At 53.5% G+C, this 22,160-nt stretch overlaps 1 pseudogene; it reads left to right on the forward strand.

Moving 5' to 3' along the window:
• The first annotated feature begins 2,111 nt into the window (after positions 1-2,111).
• Positions 2,112-22,160, forward strand: part of LOC138520864 (histone-lysine N-methyltransferase SMYD3 pseudogene) — a 60,830-nt pseudogene continuing 40,781 nt past the window's right edge.

Here is a 22,160-nt window from a genome sequence, read left to right on the forward strand (position 1 = left end):
TCTGGGGGGGTAAGGACTGTCAGGTCTTGAAGGAATAAGGTGGTTGGAAAAAACATGCTGGTGGATGATGGTAAAGAACCAGGGGGGCGGGTGGTCAGGCAACATGGGGAATACAAAGAACTGAGTATGGAAACCAAGGGGCGCAGAAATGGAATAAAACAAAAGGGAGTGAAAGCACTGGGGGAGGAATAAGAGTCTCAGGAATGACAGAAAGGGGTGGGCTTGGGGGGTTAGACGGGGAGAAGGGGCTCGGGTGGGGGGGAAGAAAGAAAAGGAATTGGGAAATAGGGTGAAAGTAAGAGAACAATGAAGAGGATAGAATGGGGAAGAAAGAAACTAAGAAATAGAATATTAGAATGTTAGAAAGAACAAATGAATAGAAAAATGAAAATTGAAGAAAAGCTTGTGAATACTTAAGCAATATGCCCCGAGCGGCGGGGGCATTACCGACTCAGGTAATGCCCCGGGACCCATAGTTATAGGCCCCGAGCGAAGCGAGGGCCTTAACGAAGGCCCCGGGGCATTACCAGAGTCGGTAATGACCCCGCCGCGAGAGGCATATAGCTATTAGTACCCCGGCCCGCAAAACTGTGTGACCGGGGCACTAAAAGCTTTATTTTTTTCCCAAAACGCTGCAGCGTTTCGGGGAAAAAAAAGACATCAAAGAAAATGGCGGCCATCGGGAGCGGACGCGCTGGAAACAGAAGCGTTTCCAGCGCATCCGCTCCCGAAAAAAAAGAAGGTAAGTGGGGTTGGGAGGGCGGAAGGGAGGGGAAAGGGAAAAAAAAGCATACCTGGATCTCCGGCGGGGGACGATGGAAGTCTCCAGCCGTGTGGAGGCTCGGAGCGTGGATTGCCCCGCTCCGAGTCTTCACACGGCTGGAGGCTTTCATCGTCCCCCGCCGGGGACCAAGGCATAGAAGGTAAGTGGGGTGGGGAGGGCAGGGAGATGGGAGGAGGGAGGGAAGGAAAAAAAAAAGCCTTACCTCTGTTCCCAGCAGGGGGCGAAGGTAGCCTCTCAGCCTTGGGGAGGCTCGGAGCGGGGATGGCCCTGCTTCGAGCCTCCTCATTGGCTGAGGGGCTGCCACGCCCCCTGCCGGGGACAAAGGCCGTGGAATCCCGAAGGAGGGATTCCCGACCTGGTAACGATTCAGCGAGGGCCAATCAGAATGGCTCTTTCATTCTGATTGCGCCCTCGCCGGGTACTAATAAGCAATAGAAATGTTAGAAAGAACAAATGAATAGACATGGAATTGAAGAAAAGTTCATGAATTGAAAAAAAGGAATTAAAGAAGAAAGGAAAATAACAAAAAGTAAAGTAAACAAAGAAATGGCCACGGGTAGAGAGGGAATGTTTATGGAGGGACACGTCTACCCGGCAGGGTCCTCAGGACACTTATGGGGGGTGGAGGGGGGATGATTAAGAAACCACACTCAGCGTAGAATAATCCTGAGGTGTGACTGTAAGATAAATTCTGGCTTGATGCTTCAGTAAAGCTTGCTGCAGGATTTGTGACTTCCACCATTGAAACCTGGTCCTGCCTCTTTATTTTGGGGAATCCTCAGGAGGTCTTTGCAGTGTGGAGAAGGTAGCGGCTGAATGAGGGGATGGATGCTACAACTACGGGAGGCGCAGTTGTGGGCTGTCCCCGCTAAGCAAGTGCACACATCAGCCCTCTCCCCAGGGATGTGAAAGAACACATAACACTGTTATATGTTGGCTCACATCTGTTGGGAGGGGGCTGCTGATGTGTGCACTTGCTTTTTGTTAAGCAGAGAGGGGAGGGAAGTCTTTCCTGAAACTGGTGGCTGTTGAAAGTGGGTTGTATTTGTACATGAAAGAAAAGATTTCGGCCAGTCTACTGCATAGGGAATGCTCGGGGTTCTTCTGCCGCTTCTTTCCCGCCAGCGTGGCGTCCATGGCTGCATGGGATCACGTAGAGATTGTTAGCTCTCTAGTCCTTTATCAGTTCTCTGTGGGAGGGAGGGGGTCACTTCCCCCGCCGCTTCCCCACTCTGTACCTTAGTGCTCGTCCCTAAACGTGTGTGGCTGCTGGCAGTATCGGCTAGGAAACTTTCCAGATGTTGAGCGAGGATAGGCGGATTAGGAGGGGGTGTGGAGAGGCAGATTGGAGGGGGTGGGGGATAGAAACCCTGAGCAGCTCAGTGTGAGGAGAGGAGCAGTGAGACCCAGCTGCCAGCCAGCACAGCCATCTCTGCCCAGCTGCCAGCACCGCCACGCGACTCTACCAGAAGCCATTGCGTAAGTAGCACATCTTTAGGGCCCCAGTCTTTGTAGTGGCGATAGGAAATCTATTTTCCGGCTCCACTGAGCGCTGCCTTATTTCACGCCACTTTGCCAAATGCACGTGTTCTGCGACCTCGCTTTAATGGCGCACAGTCGCGAGTAGTTTATCTAGTCGATATCCTTTAGGATTATGCTGCTCCAGAAGGATTTTAAAAGCATTGTGACGTATGACAAACCTAGATAATTTCTCAAAAAACTATTCCTATTCCAATGGCTCCCAATCCTTATTATTAGGGTGTGATCTGGTGGGTGCAAAATTGCACCAATTGAAACTGCTTGCGTCCTAAAAAATTGCCCTTTAGCTTTTGAAAATCCTAGAAATCGCCCCTTTTTGCTGCTGCTGTGCCCTCTTGTTTTGCCAGCTGAAGTCAAAGCCCCGCCCCTCGACATCATTTTACATCTGTAGACGGAGCTGGCAGAGCTGCAAGTTTTCAGTTTGCTTATGTGTGACCTCTCCGTTTTTTAGTCTGCTTATTTGGGACACTTTGGAGCTCATGGTGCTCCAAAGTGTAATTTGGTTTTGCGGCCATTACGTGTGGACATACACGTATATATACAGTGAAAAAACTTTGTTAAAGGGACGTTATGGTTAAATAGCGCTACTAAAAACCTATGAAATTCAGTGAAAAAACTTTGTCAAAGGGATGTTATGGTTCCAAGTAAAACCGAAAAACCCTTGAAATTCGCCAGTTATGGTAAGCTAAGCAACCATAACTCGCGCCACCACTGTGCACTGCTAAGACTAACATCCAGGACATCAAAGATGACATCAAGAATGTCATTGATGACATCAGTGATGACAACACATGTGTATGTACTTTTCATGAAATATGTGTACAAGGGATTCTTATTATAATGTTGCGAAACAAGTGTCAAGGATCATTGCAATAAATATCATACCCTAATTAGTGCATTGAACGATGCATTGATATAAATAGCATTCTATTATGGGGTTCTATCTAGTATACTAAGCTACTGATACAGAAACATAACTTTGTGTGCAGTGTACAAGATGAAGGTATAATATTCGTAATGTTAATATGTTGAATAATGAAATGATAATTGTTTTCTTAATAGATTTTTGTGTACTGTGAAATATGTAATAAGTAGCTAATAAAACATTACTATAGACAAAACACAAAGAGACAAGAACACATACCAATATGGGTATATATAGGGAAAGTGAAGTTTGCAAAAAAGCACAAGTAGTAGCAGAAACAATTCATAACTTAACTGATTATTTTCATGCAAGTAAATGATTGCTCTGTTTCAAAGCTGCTATTTACCCTATGTATATGTATCACTTGATGTGATTGGACCCTAAGGAAAGTAGTGCGAATAAAATGTATACAAATATGACCAGGGAAAGTACAGCCATAAAAAAAACAACAGAACTATCAGAAAGTGCTCATAAGTCTAGTGATTATCTTTATGCACAAAAAGGATTGCTGTCTTTCAAGCTTGTGTTTTCCCATATGTATATGATTCATATGATGTGACTGTACTCTAAGGGAATTACTATAGAACCTACTAGAAGGATATGTCTACAAATGAAATAAAATGTTTAGTTTCTGACTGTTACTGAAGAAAACCATGTGGCCTAGATATGTCAGCAAAAGAAAAAAGAGTGAGCCAGACATGTGATGTCATCAGTGACATTTGTGATGTCATCTTTGATGTCCTGGGTGTTAGTCTCAGCAGTGCACAGTGGTGGCGCGAGTTATGGTTGCTTAGCTTACCATAACTGGCGAATTTTAAGGGTTTTTTGGTTTTACTTGGAACCATAACGTCCCTTTGACAACGTTTTTTCACTGAATTTCATAGGTTTTTAGTAGCGCAACTTAACCGTAACATCCCTTTAACAAAGTTTTTTCACTGAATTTCATAGGTTTTTAGTAGCGTAACTTAACCATAACATCCCTTTAACAAAGTTTTTTCATTGAATTTCATAGGTTTTTATTAGTGCAACGTCACCATAACATCCTTTTCAATAGATGAAGACCACTAGCATCTTAGGTCCTCAAAGTGGGAACCCCGGGTGGTAAAAAAAAAAAAGATTTTCCTTCCTACACCGTGACGCCTGCGGCCATCATGGAAAGGGAAGGCAGGGTGTATAAAGAGAACACAACAGGGCATGAGCGGGGGGTGGGGGGAACAGGGGAGACACATGGGCATGAGCGGGGGGTGAGAGGGAACAGGGCACAAACGGGGCATGAGCAGGGGGTGGGGGGCAAAAGGAAGGAAACACGGGGCATGAGCGGGGGTGGGGGGAACACGAGAGAGACACGGGGCATGAGCAGCGAGTGGGGGGAACAGGGGAGACACGGGGCATGAGCTGGGGGTGGGGGGGAAGGGGAGAGGGACACGGGGCATGAGCGGGGGTTGGGGGAAGGGGAGAGACACGGGGCATTAGTGGGGGGAGGGGAGAGACACGGGGCATGAGCGGGGGGTGGGGGTAACACAAGGGAGACACGGGGCATGAGCTGGGGGTGGGGGGTAACACAAGGGAGACACGGGGCATGAGCGGGGGTGGGGGAAGGGGAGAGACACACGGAGCATGAGCGGGGTGGGGGGAAGGGGAGAGACACACGGGGCATGAGCGGGGGGTGGGGGGGAAGGGGTGAGACACACAGGGCATGAGCGGGGGGTGGGGGGAAGGGGAGAGACACACGGGGCGTGAGCGGGGGGTGGGGGAAGGGGAGAGAGACACGGGGTATGAGCAGGGAGTGGGGGGAAGGGGAGAAACACAGGGCATGAGCGGGGTGAAGGGGAGGGGAGAGACACACGGGGCATGAGCGGGGGGTGGGGGGAAAGGAGGGAGACACGGGGCATGAGCGGGGGTCGGGGAGAAGGGGAGAGAGACACGGGGCATGAGTGGGGGGGTGGGGGAACAGTAGGGAGACACGGGGCGTGAGCAGGGGGAGGGGGGAAGTGGAGAGACACGGGGCATGAGCGTGGGTTGGAGGAGAAGGGGAGAGAGACACGGGGCATGAGTGGGGGGGAAGGGGAGAGACATACGGGGCATGAGCGGGGGGTGGGGGGAAGGGGAGAGAGACACGGGGCATGAGCAGGGGGTGGGCGGAACAGTAGGGAGACACGGGCATGAGTGGGGGGAAGGGGAGAGACACACAGGGCGTGAGCGGGGGGAGGGTAGAGACACACAGGGCATGAGCGGGGGGTGGGGGGAAGGGGAAAGACACGGGGCATGAGCGGGGGTGGGGGGAAGGGGAGAGAGTCACGTGCATGAGCGGGGGGTAGGGGGGAAGGGGAGAGACACACGAGGCATGAGCGGGGGTGGGGGGAAGGGGAGAGAGACACGGGGCATGAGCGGGGGGTGGGGGGAAGGGGAGACAGATGCGGGGCATGAGCAGGGGGTGGGGGGTAGGGGAGAGACACACGGGGCATGAGCGGGGGGTGGGGGGAAGGGGAGAGAGACATGGGGCATGAGTGGGGGGTGGGGGTAACAGTAGGGAGACACGGGGTATGAGCGGGAGGGTGGGGGGGAAGGGGAGAGACACACGGGACATGAGCGGGTGGTGGGGGGAAGGGGAGAAAGACATGGGGCATGAGCAGGGGGGTGGGGGAACAGTAGGGAGACACGGGGCATGAGTGGGGGATGGGGGGAGGGGGAGAGACACACGGGGCATGAGCAGGGGGTGGGGTAAGGGGTAAGACACACGGGGCATGAGCGGGGAGTGGGGGGAAGGGGAGAGACACACGGGGCATGAGCGGGGTGGGGGGAAGGGGAGAGACACACGGGGCATGAGCGGGGGATGTGGGGAACAGTAGGGAGACACGGGGCATGAGCGGGGGTGGGGGGAAGGGGAGAGACACACAGGGCATGAGCGGGGGTGGGGTGAAGGGTGAGACATACATGGCATGAGCGGGGGGTGGGGGGAAGGGGAGAGACACACGGGGCATGAGCGGGGGGTGGGGGAAGGGGAGAGAGACACAGGGCATGAGTGGGGGTGGGGGAAGGGGAGAGAGACATGGGGCATGAGCGGGGGGTGGGGAGAAGGGGAGAGACACACAGGGCATGAGCGGGGGTGGGGCGGAGGGGTGAGACACACGGGGCATGAGCGGGGAGTGGGGGGGAAGGGGAGAGACATGTGGCATGAGCGGGGGGTGGGGGGGAAGGGGAGAGACACACGGGGCATGAGCGTGGGGTGTTGGGAACAGTAGGAAGACACGGGGCATGAACGGGGGGTGGGGGAGAAGGGGAGAGACACACGGGGCATAAGCGGGAGGTGGGGGGGAGGGGCAGACACACGGGGCATGAGCGGGGGTGGGGGGGAAGGGGAGAGACACGGGGCATGAGCACGAGGTGGGGGAAGGGGAGAGACACACGGGGCATGAACAGGGGTGGGGGGAAGGGGAGAGACACACGGGGCATGAGCAGGGGGTGGGGAGGGAACAGTAGGGAGACACGGGGCATGAGTGGGGGGTGGGGGGAAGGAGGTAGACACGGGACATGAGTGGGGGGTGGGGAGGAAGGGGAGAGACACACAGGACATGAGCGGGGGGTGGGGGAAGGGGTGAGACACACGGGGCATGAGCGGGGGTGGGGGGAAAGGGGAGAGACACACGGGGCATGAGCTGGGGGTGGGGGAAGGGGAGAGACACATGGGGCATGAGCGGGGGGTGGGGGGGAGGGGAGAGAGTCACGGGCCATGAGCGGGGGGTGGGGGGAAGGGGAGAGACACACGGGGCATGAGCGGGGGTTGGAGGGGAAGGGGAGAGACACGGGGCATGAGCAGGGGGCGGGGGGGAAGGGGAGATTCACGGGGCATGAGATGGGGGGTGGGGGGAAAGGGAGAGACACACGGGGCATGAGCGGAGGGTGGGGGGAAGGGGAGAGACACACGGGGCATGAGCGGGGGATGGGGGAAGGGTAGAGACACGGAACATGAGCAGGGGTGGGGGGAAGGGTAGAGACACACGGGGCATGAGCGGGGGGTGGAGGGGAAGGGGGAGACATGGGGCATGAGCGGGGGGTGGGGTGAAGGGGTGAGACACACATGGCATGAGCGGGGGGTGGGGGGGAAGGGGAGAGACACACGGGGCATGAGCGGGGGGTGGGGGAAGGGGAGAGAGACACAGGGCATGAGCGGGGGTGTGGGAAGGGGAGAGAGACATGGGGCATGAGCGGGGGGTGGGGAGAAGGGGGGAGACACACAGGGCATGAGCGGGGATGGGGGGGAGGGTAGAGACACGGAACATGAGCAGGGGTGGGGGGAAGGGTAGAGACACACGGGGCATGAGCGGGGGGTGGAGGGGAAGGGGGAGACATGGGGCATGAGCGGGGGGTGGGGAGAAGGGGGGAGACACACAGGGCATGAGCGGGGGTGGGGGGGAGGGTAGAGACACGGAACATGAGCAGGGGTGGGGGGAAGGGTAGAGACACACGGGGCATGAGCGGGGGATGGGGGAAGGGTAGAGACACGGAACATGAGCAGGGGTGGGGGGAAGGGTAGAGACACACGGGGCATGAGCGGGGGGTGGAGGGGAAGGGGGAGACATGGGGCATGAGCGGGGGGTGGGGTGAAGGGGTGAGACACACATGGCATGAGCGGGGGGTGGGGGGGAAGGGGAGAGACACACGGGGCATGAGCGGGGGGTGGGGGAAGGGGAGAGAGACACAGGGCATGAGCGGGGGTGTGGGAAGGGGAGAGACACACGGGGCATGAGCGGGGAGTGGGGGCGAAGGGGAGAGACATGTGGCATGAGCGGGGGGTGGGGGGAAGGGGAGAGACACACGGGGCATGAGCGGGGGGTGTTGGGAACAGTAGGAAGACACGGGGCATGAGCGGGGGTGGGGGAGAAGGGGAGAGACACACGGGGCATAAGCGGGAGGTGGGGGGAGGGGGAGACACACGGGGCATGAGCGGGGGTGGGGGGGAAGGGGAGAGACACGGGGCATGAGCACGAGGTGAGGGGAAGGGGAGAGACACACGGGGCATGAACGGGGGGTGGGGGGAAGGGGAGAGACACACGGGGCATGAGCAGGGGGTGGGGAGGGAACAGTAGGGAGACACGGGGCATGAGTGGGGGTTGGGGGAAAGGAGGTAGACACGGGACATGAGTGGGGGGTGGGGAGGAAGGGGAGAGACACACAGGACATGAGCGGGGGGTGGGGGGAAGGGGTGAGACACACGGGGCATGAGCGGGGGTGGGGGGAAAGGGGAGAGACACACAGGGCATGAGCGGGGGGTGGGGGGAAGGGGAGAGACACATGGGGCATGAGCGGGGGGTGGGGGGGAGGGAAGAGACACACGGGGCATGAGCAGGGGTTGGAGGGGAAGGGGAGAGACACGGGGCATGAGCAGGGGGCGGGGGGGAAGGGGAGATTCACGGGGCATGAGTGGGGGGTGGGGGGAAAGGGAGAGACACACGGGGCATGAGCGGGGGTTGGAGGGGAAGGGGAGAGACACGGGGCATGAGCAGGGGGCGGGGGAAGGGGAGATTCACGGGGCATGAGTGGGGGGTGGGGGGAAAGGGAGAGACACACGGGGCATGAGCGGAGGGTGGGGGGAAGGGGAGAGACACACGGGGCATGAGCGGGGGATGGGGGAAGGGTAGAGACACGGAACATGAGCAGGGGTGGGTGGAAGGGTAGAGACACACGGGGCATGAGCGGGGGGTGGAGGGGAAGCGGAGAGACATGGGGCATGAGCGGGGGGTGGGGGGAAGGGGAGATTCACGGGGCATGAGTGGGGGGAAAGGGAGAGACACACGGGGCATGAGCGGAGGGTGGGGGGAAGGGGAGAGACACACGGGGCATGAGCGGGGGATGGGGGGAAGGGTAGAGAGACACGGGCATGAGCGGGGGGTGGAGGGGAAGGGGAGAGACACACGGGCATGAGCGGGGGGTGGGGAGGAAGGGGAGAGACACACGGTGCATGAGCGGGGGGGGTAGGGAGAAAGGAGGGAGACACACGGGGCATGAGCGGGGGGTGGGGGGAACAGTAGGGAGACACAGGGCATGAGTGGCGGGTGGAGGGGAAGGAGGTAGACACGAGACATGAGCGGGGTAACGGGAAAGAGAAACGGAGCATGAGGGTGGTGGGAGGAACACACAGAAAATCAGCAAGGGGGGGAACATGGGAGACACGGGCCATGACCGGGGGTTGGGTGGAGCAAGAGAGAGACACGAGGGCCGGTGCCTCACCGCCTTTTCGTGGCCGCAGCCCACTTCTACACTGTGCTGGCAGCAGATCCCGCTCCGATAAACAAAGATGGCGGGCTTCTCTGAAAATAGACGCACTGCACGCTTCACGGCAGCCAATAGAAAAGCATGTCAGATGTCCGCGGACATCACGTAAGCCATTTGCCCAATCACCGTCCTGTCCGTGGCGCGAACAGGGAAGTGTGTCCGTGAAGCGAATCACTAATTTTTTCTGACCTACTTTTTGGTCATTTAAAAAAAACTACTGGACGGATTTTCACCAAATTTGCAGAAGCACGCTTTCGGGACCAAGCCGCTGCTCCTGGTCCATATTTGGTGAAAATCCGTCCAGCGGTTTGGGCTGTAGGCGCGAGCAAACATTTTCGGGACCCCCGCCATAACTTTGCCCCCCATGGACGAATCCTCACCAGACTTTCCAAGAAAATTCAGAGTGGGCCATATACTTGTTTTGCAAAGTTTGGTGAGGATTCGTCCAGGGGGAGCGAAGTTATAAGCCGCCCAAAAAGTGCTCTTCCTATGGAAACACCAACTTAACCATAACTACATGGCCACTACCGTGGCCATGTAATACATAGCATAGCTATCGATGTTTGGTGTTGCCAAGGTGGGTGAAAACAGATTTTTCTTTTGGTGAGTGAGAGCCCATAGAAGTGAATGGGCATGTAGGTGGCTTGGTGAGGAAAGTCAGCTGCTTGTAAGTGCTATGACGTAGGTGGCTCACCGCCCCAAATGTTCGTCATTCGCACTATGGAGTGCAAAAGTGCAGGGCAAAAGGCGGCGTACACTTGTGTATGCCTCCTTTTGCCATGCACATCTGCACTCCACCGTGGAAATGACTACAAGTTACCTGGCATGCTCACATGCCAGGCAGCATTTACCTTTGGCAAGCAGCGCTCACAATTACAATTAAACGTTGCCGGGCATGCTAGCAATGCAAGCAGCACTCACAATTACAGTTAGACATGTCAGGCAATGTTTATTTGTCATTGTACATGCTGCATGCCATTCATGCATAGCACGCAGCTTGTACAATGGATCCCTAGGTTGTCAACCTGCTTTATGCTGGGTGTGGTGCTGTCCCTTTAAGGGCTCGCACCGGACGTAGTGACATCCACTCCGTCGCGTGCGGCTATAAATAAATGGGGTGTTCCCGGCGGCCTCAGAGGCACCGGGGAGCCCGCACTTCGAACACCTTGTCTTGTGTGCTTGTGTTCCGGGAGTGGGGGGCTCAGGGTGCGGCGGTCATCAGAGACCGTCAACAGTGGGGACGAGCTGCGGATTACAACCCGGGAAAGGCAGTAACCTTCTGAAGTGCGCAAATGTTTGATTATTAGGCGCATTTCACGGAGCATGGAGCGGAGAGGGGACTAATCCACGTGGTCGGCAGACATTTTGTCTAACTAGGTCCTGGGAGGTCACGGCTTCTCACAGAGTGTCGGTGAGCCATCCAGCCTCAATTTTTGGAGAATCTTGTGGCGGACAGCCACAGGAAGCAGTACCTGCATTTTGGAAGTGATTTTTTCACAGTTTCACTGTTTTTCGTCGAGTGATTGGGTGTGGAACCAAGGAAGGCCTGCTGTGTGTGCACACCTTGGGCCCACCCTACTTAATTTTTGGGACCTCTACAGTGCACAGCATCTGCTCTGTTACAGTGAGGAACAGTGTGACTGTGGGGCTTGCCATTGGCCACATCTGGAGCCTGTCTACTGCGGAGGACTACCTCAAGTGTGGTGGTGAGTTGCGGCCCCATTTTCTTTTGTACTTCTTGGGAGCCTGTGTGCTTGCCATCATGATCCAAGGACAAGCTGCAGCAGCTGACCAACAACAGGCCGCCCCTGTAGCGGGCCAACATCCTCCGCCCATTCTACCGCCAAGACCTCTACCCAAACCACCTGGTGCCCTGCAGCCAATGCCTGAGTTTGATATCTCGGGCACACCATCAAGCCTGGGACCAAAGTGGAAAATGTGGATGGACAAGTTAGAAATGTACTTCAGGCCCACCATGGAGACTAGTGATGACAGTAAATTGGCTACCCTTCTGTACTGTGTGGGCCCTGTGGTACATGAGATATTCCTGTCCCTGCAACCAGCAAATGGGTCATATGCAGCGGCCAAGGATGCGCTCCACAATCATTTTCTGCCCATGGCAAATGCAGATTACGAACGCTTCCTGATGGGTGCAGCACGCCAAAAGGACGATGAGACTCTAGATGTGTTCTATGGGAGGCTGCGCAGATTGGCATTACTGTGTGCGTGGAATGACCCAGACACGATGATACAAAATCAACTCATCCAGGGGTGTGTGTCTGGCAAGCTGCACAGTCAGATCCTGAGAGAGCCGGGCATCACCCTTCCCCGCATCCTGGAACTGGGGAGGTGTCATGAGGTCTCTGAGTTGCGGGTGACCAGAATGGAGGCAGGAGTGGGCCCCAGCAAAATGGAAGACGTCTATGCTGTTGGCAGGGGCTGAGGGGCTAGACGCCCAGCTGGCAACCAGGGACTAAGAGGACAAGCAGTGACCAACTCATGTCTAAAATGTGGATTCGACCTCCCACATCCAGCAGAGTGCCCGGCCATAGGAAAGTCGTGTGGCCGCTGTGGAGGGGCAGACCAATATGCTCGCTTGTGTAGAGCTGTGACACCGACAGTTGTCCCCAGAGGGCCCATCCGGGCGAGTTTCTTCCACCCACAGCGATCATCAAATGTGGTGCAAGTGGACCAAGGGGAAGACGGTAACTGTCCCGATGGTGACGAGGAGGAAGAAGAAGAATAAGGAAACATATTCTTCGTGTCCAGTGTGGGCGTCCTGAAATCCAACTCCAAGCGGCAGCCCAGGTGCAATGTCCTGGTGAATGGGGATTCAATACCAATGTTGGTGGACACTGGTGCGTCAGTCAATGTAATGGCCAGGGAACACTATGACACTATGCAATCCCCACCTGGCCTGTCAGCACCGAAGGCGCGCATCTTCACATTCGGGGGTGAACAGCCAATCCCGCTGGATGGTGCTTTTGTTGCAAATGTGAAGTATGGTGAGACCTCTGTCCGGGCCAGGTTCTATGTCACACCAGTGAGTAACAACACCCTTCTGTGCTTTGGCGGAGGCCCTTGGTATTGTGACATTTGTGTATTCAGTGTACATAGACGACATCCAGGTATTATTGAGCAAGCACTCACCTCTGTTCGAGGGCGTAGGACGAATGGCGGGTGAACCTGTCCGGCTGCATATAGATGAGTACATTCAACCGGTGGCACTCAAACATCAAAGAGTGCCCTTCCACTTCAGAGATCTGGTGGAATTAGATAACCTTGTTGAGCTGGACATCATCGAAAAGGTGGAGGGCCCGACCCCGTGGGTATCTCCTATTGTGATTGCCCGAAAAGCCCAAGCAGCCCGATGCAGTGAGAATTTGTGTGGACATGCGCCTGGCAATAAAGCGGTAGAGGCACTTAACCCCCACCATTGACGACATCATAACGGAGCTGCAGGGTGCGAGATTCTTTTCCAAGCTGGACCTCAGGGCCGGGTACCATCAGGTGGTCCTACACCCCGAGTCGCGCTACATCACCACCTTTACGACTCACCGGGGGCTGTACAGATATAAAAGACTCCGTTTTGGGGTTTCCTCAGCGGCAGAGGTGTTCCAGAACATCATCAGAGGGGCCCTTGCGGACCTGGAAGGGGTTCTTAACATCAGCAATGACATTCTGGTGTTCACAAGGTTGGAGGCTGAACACCTGGCACGTCTAGCAAAGACATTTGAGCGCCTGCGTTCCCTGGGACTCACTTTGCATAGGTACAAGTGCGAATTTCTCAAGACCATGATTGAGTTTTTTGGCTTTGTCTTCATGGCGGATGGCGTGTCCCCTGATCCGCACAAGGTGAGAGACATCAAGAATGCCAGGCCACCGGAAAATGTGGCCGAGGTGAGGTGTTTTCTGGGCATGGTTATGTATTGTGGCCATTTCATCCGAAACCTGGCATCCCGCTCTGAGCTGCTGCGGACACTAACAAGGAAGGATGTGACTTGGCAGTGGGGGGCGCTCGAGCAGGCAGCCTTCGATGACATCAAGGGCGCCCTTGCTGCCGAGGATACAATGGCGTTCTTCGAGCCCACCCTACTGACTGAGATAATCGTAGATGCCAGCCCCTACGGACTTGGAGCTGTACTTACACAGGTGGTAAGTGATCAAGAAGTTCGCCCGGTAGCCTACGCCAGCAAGGCGCTCTCCGAAACCGAACAGCGGTACTCGTAAATTGAGCGGGAGGCACTGGCTGTGCTGTGGGGCTGTAGACACTTCCGTCTATACATCCTGGGAAGACCAGTCACAGTGCTCACATACCACAAGCCCCTACTTCCCATAATGGCTGGCTCATCGTCTAAACCCCTTGGTGAGGATAGAGCGATGGATGCTGGCACTCCTAGAGTATGGTGTGTCGCTGATCTACTGCCCGGGGAGCAACAATGCTGCTGACTACCTCTCAAGGCACTCGAGAGGGGGTGCTCAACCATCCACATGCGCAGAAGAGGCGGATGAGCATGTACGGCTGGTGATCGAAGCTGCTACCCCAAACTTTGTGCAGGTGGAGGAACTAGAACAAGCATCAAAGGTTGACGAGTGTTTCGGGATCCTGAAAATGGCCATGGAACAGGGAGCCTGGAAAACAGTGTTGGAGTCCCTGGGCAAGAGGACAAATGAGGCTAAAGTGGCCCTAGAACAACTCTGACGGGTGCGTGAAGAACTGGCATTCTCGGACTCTGGGCTTTTGCTTAGAGGTGACAGGATTGTGGTTCCTCAGGCCAAGATTCAGCAGATCATCGCTCTGGCACACCAGGGACACCAAGGGGCCCCCAAAACAAAAGCTCGCCTCCGACAGAAGGTGTGGTTCCCTGAACTAGAGAGGAGAGTGGAAGAGTTTGTGGCCTCCTGTGTGTGGTGCTGTCATGATGCCTACCTCTAAGGAGCCAGGCCGGGCCCAGCAACCCCAGAGGCAGACATCATTTTCCCCAGGGAAGTCTCAGCGGGCCCAAGTCGGGGCCCTTTGGACTCAGTCCTGGCGCCTTAGGCGCCAGGCTCATAGCGGACCCCAGTCCTGGCGCCTTAGGCGCCAGGCTCATAGAAGAGGATATGTGTTTAAGTGCTTGGGTGAACACTTACCTGATGCAGACCTTGCTGCTTCATCCAGGCCCTCTTGAGGCCTGAATGGGACTACTTAACCTGTAGGACTACTTCACCACCCGGGTGTGGTCGGGGAAGGATACATACCTGATTGGTGGAAGGATACATACCAGGAACTTCTTCCAAGGCTATTTAAACCCCACCCGAACAGCCACACATGCTTCGCGTTGTTCTGCACCTAGCAGCTGGACGCTCACCGTGTCAGCTCCTGCATCCTGACTTCAGCCACGCCTGCCAGCACCCTGGAACACCTGCAAGGGGAGAAAGGAAGAGAATAGGAGAAGAAAAGCCCTTACCTGCTAAATCTGCATCCCGGAGTCATTTCTCCAACAGCCCTGAAAAGGAAGACATCATTTTAAAGGCATTTCATTTCGATCGCTGCAGCGCTGCATTTTACTCACCTTTGCAAGGCGGTTCCATCTTCAGCAGCGATCTTCCGGATTCAGCTACGCCCCGGCGCCTAGAGGAAAAAAGACAAGAACAAAGGTGAGAGGGAGAAAAGGAATAAGGAAAGCTCAGTTTCCTTTTAAGTCTTACCTGTTGGATTATTCCCACTGCATTTCGGGTCCTGCCGCTTCCTGGCATCTCCGGACCCCGGCCCCTATGGGGAAAAAAGACAAAGACATTGAATGAGCGAATGCAAAGACATTACCTGAGCGCTCATCCAGAACTGTTTCACTTCGGGTCGGCGCCATATCTCCAGCACTCCGAACCCCGGCCCCTAAGGGGAAAAAGACAAGCATTAGCGCTTGCTGCAATTAGACAACGAACATTATTATTAAGCTTGAACTTTTGAACAGAACTTTTACAGCGCCTTACCTGAACAGTCAAGCTTACCTGAACTCCCATCAATCCTCAATCCAGTGAAGTAACTGGGTTTCAACGCGCCCCTGCATCAGAAGCAGGATGGAGAGCTCATCCTTCCAAACCCTAAGGTGAGGCTTCATGGGGAATCGTGGAGGAGGTATCGTGGAGGGTTGGAAGGGAGTGGGAGGCTTGAGCATTGTTCCACAGTAGTAATACTCCCTTTTCACGCACAGGAGGGTATCCAACGAGCCAGGGAAGCCAGAATAGAGGGGCCCTTCCTGTCCATCTTCAGAGTTCTGCGCCTTCGACGCCGCGCCTCCGTGGGAACCAGGTGAGCGTTACAGAACGCGAAGCCTTACCACAATTTCCCACCTGGGCGCTATGGAGACTTCCGAGACAGATCAGCTGGCCCATCTTTTAGGGGAATTACGGGCAGAAGTGCACTTAGCCCGCCAGGAGACTAATGCTCTCAGAAGGGAACTAATCCTATCCAAGGAAAGAACTGATGAACTGGCCAAAAGGTTATTGCAGGGCCAGGCAGAGCACACTCCTTTGCCTGTTTCCGGAGATATTTCTACAACAATGGGTTCGAATAACCCGGTACAAATCAATCTACCTGGACACATGCCTTTGGCCCCGCCGGAACGTTTTGCGGGGGATCCCAAGAAATATGCCGTTTTTATGAACCAATGCCGTTTACACTTTTTATGCAGGCCCGGGGCCTTCCCCAACGACCAGACCAAAGTAGCCTTTGTACTATCTTACCTCAGTGGCTGTGCTGCCGATTGGTCTATTCCATTGGTAAATCAGGATGATCCCATTCTCCGGGATTTCCAGGGCTTCCAGGCCAGCATGGAAAGATTGTTCGCTCGACACTCGCAGGGACAGGCCCTTGACAACGAACTGCTATCCTTACGACAAGGTAATCAGGATCTTTTGTCCTATATCGCCACCTTTAATAGACTAGTTGTGGAAACCGGATGGCCTGAAAATAAAAGGATCACATTGTTTCATCGAGGCCTGCGCGGAGAGCTTAAAGATGTTATAGCTCAGATAGTAGATCCACCCCAGGCCTGCGCAGACTACATAGACTTAGTGGTTCAACTTGATCACAGACTTCAAAATAGAAAAGCAGATCGGCTCAAGTATGAAACCAGAGTACCTATCAAGACCCACGTTAACTCCAAGAGTACTGACGTTTGCGAACCTATGCAAATTGGCAGTGTTAAAGGACCATTAACGCAGAAGGAACGAGAGAGAAGGCGACAAATGCAACTTTGTCTGTATTGCGGAACTTCCGGTCACTTTCTTCAAAGTTGTCCAGTTAAACCACCCAAGAAGGTGGTTGGAGCCACTGATAACGAGTTATTGACACCTGGTTCGGGAAACGACCTAGCCCGACAAGCGTAGGGGTCCGCTTGCCGAGCTTGAAAACAAACTCTTTGACCTCGCATTTTGTCATGCCAATGGTGCTTGTGAACCCAAAACAGCCTCAGCAGTTGCATGCTATAAAAGCATACATAGACAGTGGAGCTATTGGAAATTACATAGACCGTGAATTGGCTTCCAGGATTAAGCTTCCTCTCCGCCCGAAAGTAACCCAAGATGTAATTACTACAGTTGATGGAACCGAAATAGCCTCAGGGCCTGTAACGCATTCCACAGTTGAAATCACTCTGGTGGGTCAGGACGGACATCGGGAAGCAATCGTGTTTGATGTGATCAAGGCCCCACAATTTCAAGTACTTCTTGGAATCCCTTGGTTAGAAACACACAATCCGAGAATAGACTGGCGAGCAAAGAAGATAACTTTTCCTGATTGTGAACCAACCTGTTACCCAAGGAATCCAGCTATGGGTCTAGCCTCTGTAACTTCCACCCCTGTACAGCTACCATCTGAATACCAAGAATTCCAAGACGTTTTTCAGAAAGAGCAGGCTAACACCTTACCTCCCCATCGATCTTACGATTGCCAAATCGACTTGGTACCCAATGCACAACTACCTTGTAGTAGGATTTATGCTCTTACTGAACCTGAGAACCTGCATTTGCGCCAGTAGTTGGATCAATACCTGGCCAATGGTTTCATTCGCCCATCAAAGTCACCAGTCTCTTCCGCTTTGTTCTTCGTACCTAAAAGGGAAGGAGACCTTAGGGCCTGTATTGACTACCGCGCCCTAAATCAGATAACGATTAAGAATCGTTACCCTTTGCCCCTGATACCTGAGCTTATCGACCAAGTAAAAGATGCTCGTGTGTACACCAAGCTAGATCTCCGAGGAGCTTACCACCTGGTACGTATAAAAGAGGGCGACGAGTGGAAGACTGTATTCCGCACCAAATTTGGGCTCTTCGAATATCAAGTAATGCCCTTCGGTTTGTGCAACGCACCTGCCGCCTTTCAGTACTTCATGAATGATGTTCTTCGGGAACTTATCGATGTTTGTGTCATCGTTTATATTGACGACATCCTGGTGTATTCCTCCTCAGAATCTGATCACAGAAACCATGTTAGGGCAGTTCTTGAGAAATTGCGCCAGCACAAATTATTTGCCAAGATCGAAAAATGCGTTTTTCATACCACAGAAGTGGAGTTTCTCGGATTCATCCTGACACCTCAAGGAATCCGAATGGACTCGCGGAAAGTGGACGCCATTCTCAAATGGCCATCTCCTAGCTCTGTGAAGGGAGTGCAAAGCATGCTTGGCTTTGCCAATTTCTATCGAAGGTTCATCCCGGAATTTTCTCGAACTGTTCAACCCATCACAGCTCTCCTAAAGAAAAATAAACGCTTTGAATGGACTCTTGAGGCTGAACAAGCCTTTCAGGACCTGAAAACCAAATTCACCTCTGCACCTGTATTGAAGCACCCGCGCCCAGATCTCCCTTACATCGTGGAAACCGATGCATCCAGTTCAGCCATGGGAGCTGTCCTGTCGCAAAGAGACCCAGAAACTAACCAACTACACCCTGTAGCCTTTTGGTCCAGAAAATTCTCTCCACCTGAACTCAATTACGCAATTACTGACAAAGAACTACTGGCTATTAAATCAGCTTTCAAGGCTTGGCGTCACTATCTTCTCGGTCCAAGATACACCATCACCGTAATTACGGACCACAGAAATTTGCAGTATTTAAAGACGGCCAAAGCTCAATCTTCGCGACAACTCCGATGGGCTTTATTCTTTGCGGAATTTGATTTTGTAATTACCTATCGCCCTGGCTGCAAGAATGGTAAGGCAGATGCCTTATCCCGGATAGGCATGGAAGAACCCAATTCGAGTTTAGAACCTGTGCCAATCATACCGGAACAAAGAATTCTGGGCTTGACTTCATTACAAACCATTGAGGACATCCAAACTCAAGTAAAACAGCTGTTTGACTCTTCTGCCTTACTGGAATGGAGTCAAAAGGGTCCTCACTACACCGTTAAGGATGATTTATCCTACTTCCAAGAGCGGTTATTTCTGCCAAGTAAAGAATTGCAGGAACTTGTCATTACCCGTCATCATGAATCATTAATGGAAGGACACCCCGGTATCGCGAAAACAGAAGAAAAGATCAAACGCCACTTCTGGTGGCCTTCTTGGAGAAAAGACATAAAGTCATTTGTGTTGTCTTGCGGAATCTGTGCCCAAAATAAGAGTCAAAAGAAAAGGCCAGCCGGCCTACTTCAACCTTTGGACATTCCACCAGCACCTTGGCACACCTTGTCAATGGACTTTATAACTGACCTGCCTCCTTGTGGCGGTTACAACACGATTCTCGTAATAGTGGATCTATTCTCCAAAATGGCCCATTTTATCCCTTTAAAAGGATTGCCGTCAGCTTCCACCTTGGCCAAGGAATTTATGGAAAATATAGTGCGGTTACATGGTTTCCCTTCCATATTAGTCTCAGACCGTGGAAGTCAATTTATCTCCCACTTTTGGAAGAAATGTTGCCAACTAGCACAAATAGACGTGCGGTTATCCACCAGCCACCACCCCCAGACCGACGGACAAACCGAGAGAACCAATCAGACTCTCGAGCAATATCTGCGGTGCATGTTACACCAATCCGAGTTGAATTGGAAGGACATCCTTTGGATTGCAGAATATGCATACAACAATTCAGTGCATTCTGGAACCGGACAGACTCCTTTTTATACCCTGTATGGTCACCATCCTCGGACCTCTGACCTAGATCCACCTCTGACCCTGGAGATGCCTGCAGTAAATCACCTACATTCCACAATAACCCGAGCCTTCAAAGAAGCTACAACCCACTTACAGCAAGCCAAGAAAAAGTATAAAGAAAACGCTGATTTGCACCGAAGTAAAACTCCTCCTTACCAAGTAGGAGATCAGGTATGGCTAGCAACTAAACATCTACCCCTCAAGGGTCAGCGAACTTTTAATCCCAGATTCATTGGGCCTTACCCCATCAAAGCTATTATCAACCCAGTGGCCTTTAAACTCGATTTACCATCCAACATGCAGATTCATCCCGTTTTTCACGCATCTCTTCTAAAACCAGTACAACCTGGAACCAGACTGTCTGAACCCCCAGGTCCTGTCCAAATTGATGGAGAATTAGAATTCGAAGTGAAAGACATTTTAGATTCCAAGATAGTTTAGTCGAAACTCTTCTATCTTGTTGATTGGAAAGGATATGGACCTCAGGAAAGATCTTGGGAACCCAGTAACTATGTTCACGCACCACGATTAATTCAAAGATTCCATCGAAGATTCCCGCACAAACCAAAACCCCCGGAGGAAAAGACCTTGGGTGGGGCCTTGAGGGGGGGTACTGTCATGATGCCTACCTCTAAGGAGCCAGGCCGGGCCCAGCAACCCCAGAGGCAGACATCATTTTCCCCAGGGAAGTCTCAGCGGGCCCAAGTCGGGGCCCTTTGGACTCAGTCCTGGCGCCTTAGGCGCCAGGCTCATAGCGGACCCCAGTCCTGGCGCCTTAGGCGCCAGGCTCATAGAAGAGGATATGTGTTTAAGTGCTTGGGTGAACACTTACCTGATGCAGACCTTGCTGCTTCATCCAGGCCCTCTTGAGGCCTGAATGGGACTACTTAACCTGTAGGACTACTTCACCACCCGGGTGTGGTCGGGGAAGGATACATACCTGATTGGTGGAAGGATACATACCAGGAACTTCTTCCAAGGCTATTTAAACCCCACCCGAACAGCCACACATGCTTCGCGTTGTTCTGCACCTAGCAGCTGGACGCTCACCGTGTCAGCTCCTGCATCCTGACTTCAGCCACGCCTGCCAGCACCCTGGAACACCTGCAAGGGGAGAAAGGAAGAGAATAGGAGAAGAAAAGCCCTTACCTGCTAAATCTGCATCCCGGAGTCATTTCTCCAACAGCCCTGAAAAGGAAGACATCATTTTAAAGGCATTTCATTTCGATCGCTGCAGCGCTGCATTTTACTCACCTTTGCAAGGCGGTTCCATCTTCAGCAGCGATCTTCCGGATTCAGCTACGCCCCGGCGCCTAGAGGAAAAAAGACAAGAACAAAGGTGAGAGGGAGAAAAGGAATAAGGAAAGCTCAGTTTCCTTTTAAGTCTTACCTGTTGGATTATTCCCACTGCATTTCGGGTCCTGCCGCTTCCTGGCATCTCCGGACCCCGGCCCCTATGGGGAAAAAAGACAAAGACATTGAATGAGCGAATGCAAAGACATTACCTGAGCGCTCATCCAGAACTGTTTCACTTCGGGTCGGCGCCATATCTCCGGCACTCCGAACCCCGGCCCCTAAGGGGAAAAAGACAAGCATTAGCGCTTGCTGCAATTAGACAACAAACATTATTATTAAGCTTGAACTTTTGAACAGAACTTTTACAGCGCCTTACCTGAACAGTCAAGCTTACCTGAACTCCCATCAATCCTCAATCCAGTGAAGTAACTGGGTTTCAACGCGCCCCTGCATCAGAAGCAGGATGGAGAGCTCATCCTTCCAAACCCTAAGGTGAGGCTTCACGGGGAATCGTGGAGGAGGTATCGTGGAGGGTTGGAAGGGAGTGGGAGGCTTGAGCATTGTTCCACAGTAGTAATACTCCCTTTTCACGCACAGGAGGGTATCCAACGAGCCAGGGAAGCCAGAATAGAGGGGCCCTTCCTGTCCATCTTCAGAGTTCTGCGCCTTCGACGCCGCGCCTCCCTGGGAACCAGGTGAGCGTTACAGGTGCCAGGCAGCCTCGCCGGTACAACGTGAACCATCTATCGAGACGATGCCCAGAGGGACAAGGCCGTGGGAAGTGGTCCGTGTAGACTTTGGGTCCACGACCAGAGGCACCCACTTCCTAGTGGTGGTGGACAAGTGGTCCTGATACCCGGAGGTAGAATTCACAGAATCGGTGGTGTTTGAAAGAGTGGTTGGCAGCATTGGAAAAGATCTTTGCCACCCATGGCCTGCCTCGAGTCCTGTGCTCCGTCAATGGGGCCCTGTTCCAGGGCGAAAGCTTCACCAACCTCATGAAGGACTATGGAATCCACCACAGGAAGGTCACTCCGCTGTGGCCTCGTGCAAATGGTGAAGCGGATCGGATGATGCGCACGTTGAATAAGGTATTCAGGATTGCACAAGGAAAGGGCGAGTGCCTCCAAAGGGCACTATATGTGTTCCTGCGAGGGTACAGAGCCACTCCACACTCATCCACAGGAGTGGCGCCAGCCGAGGC

Source organism: Ambystoma mexicanum, chromosome 13 (assembly GCF_040938575.1).
Source record: "Ambystoma mexicanum isolate Mex_15411 chromosome 13, UKY_AmexF1_1, whole genome shotgun sequence".
Taxonomy (NCBI): Eukaryota; Metazoa; Chordata; class Amphibia; order Caudata; family Ambystomatidae; genus Ambystoma; species Ambystoma mexicanum.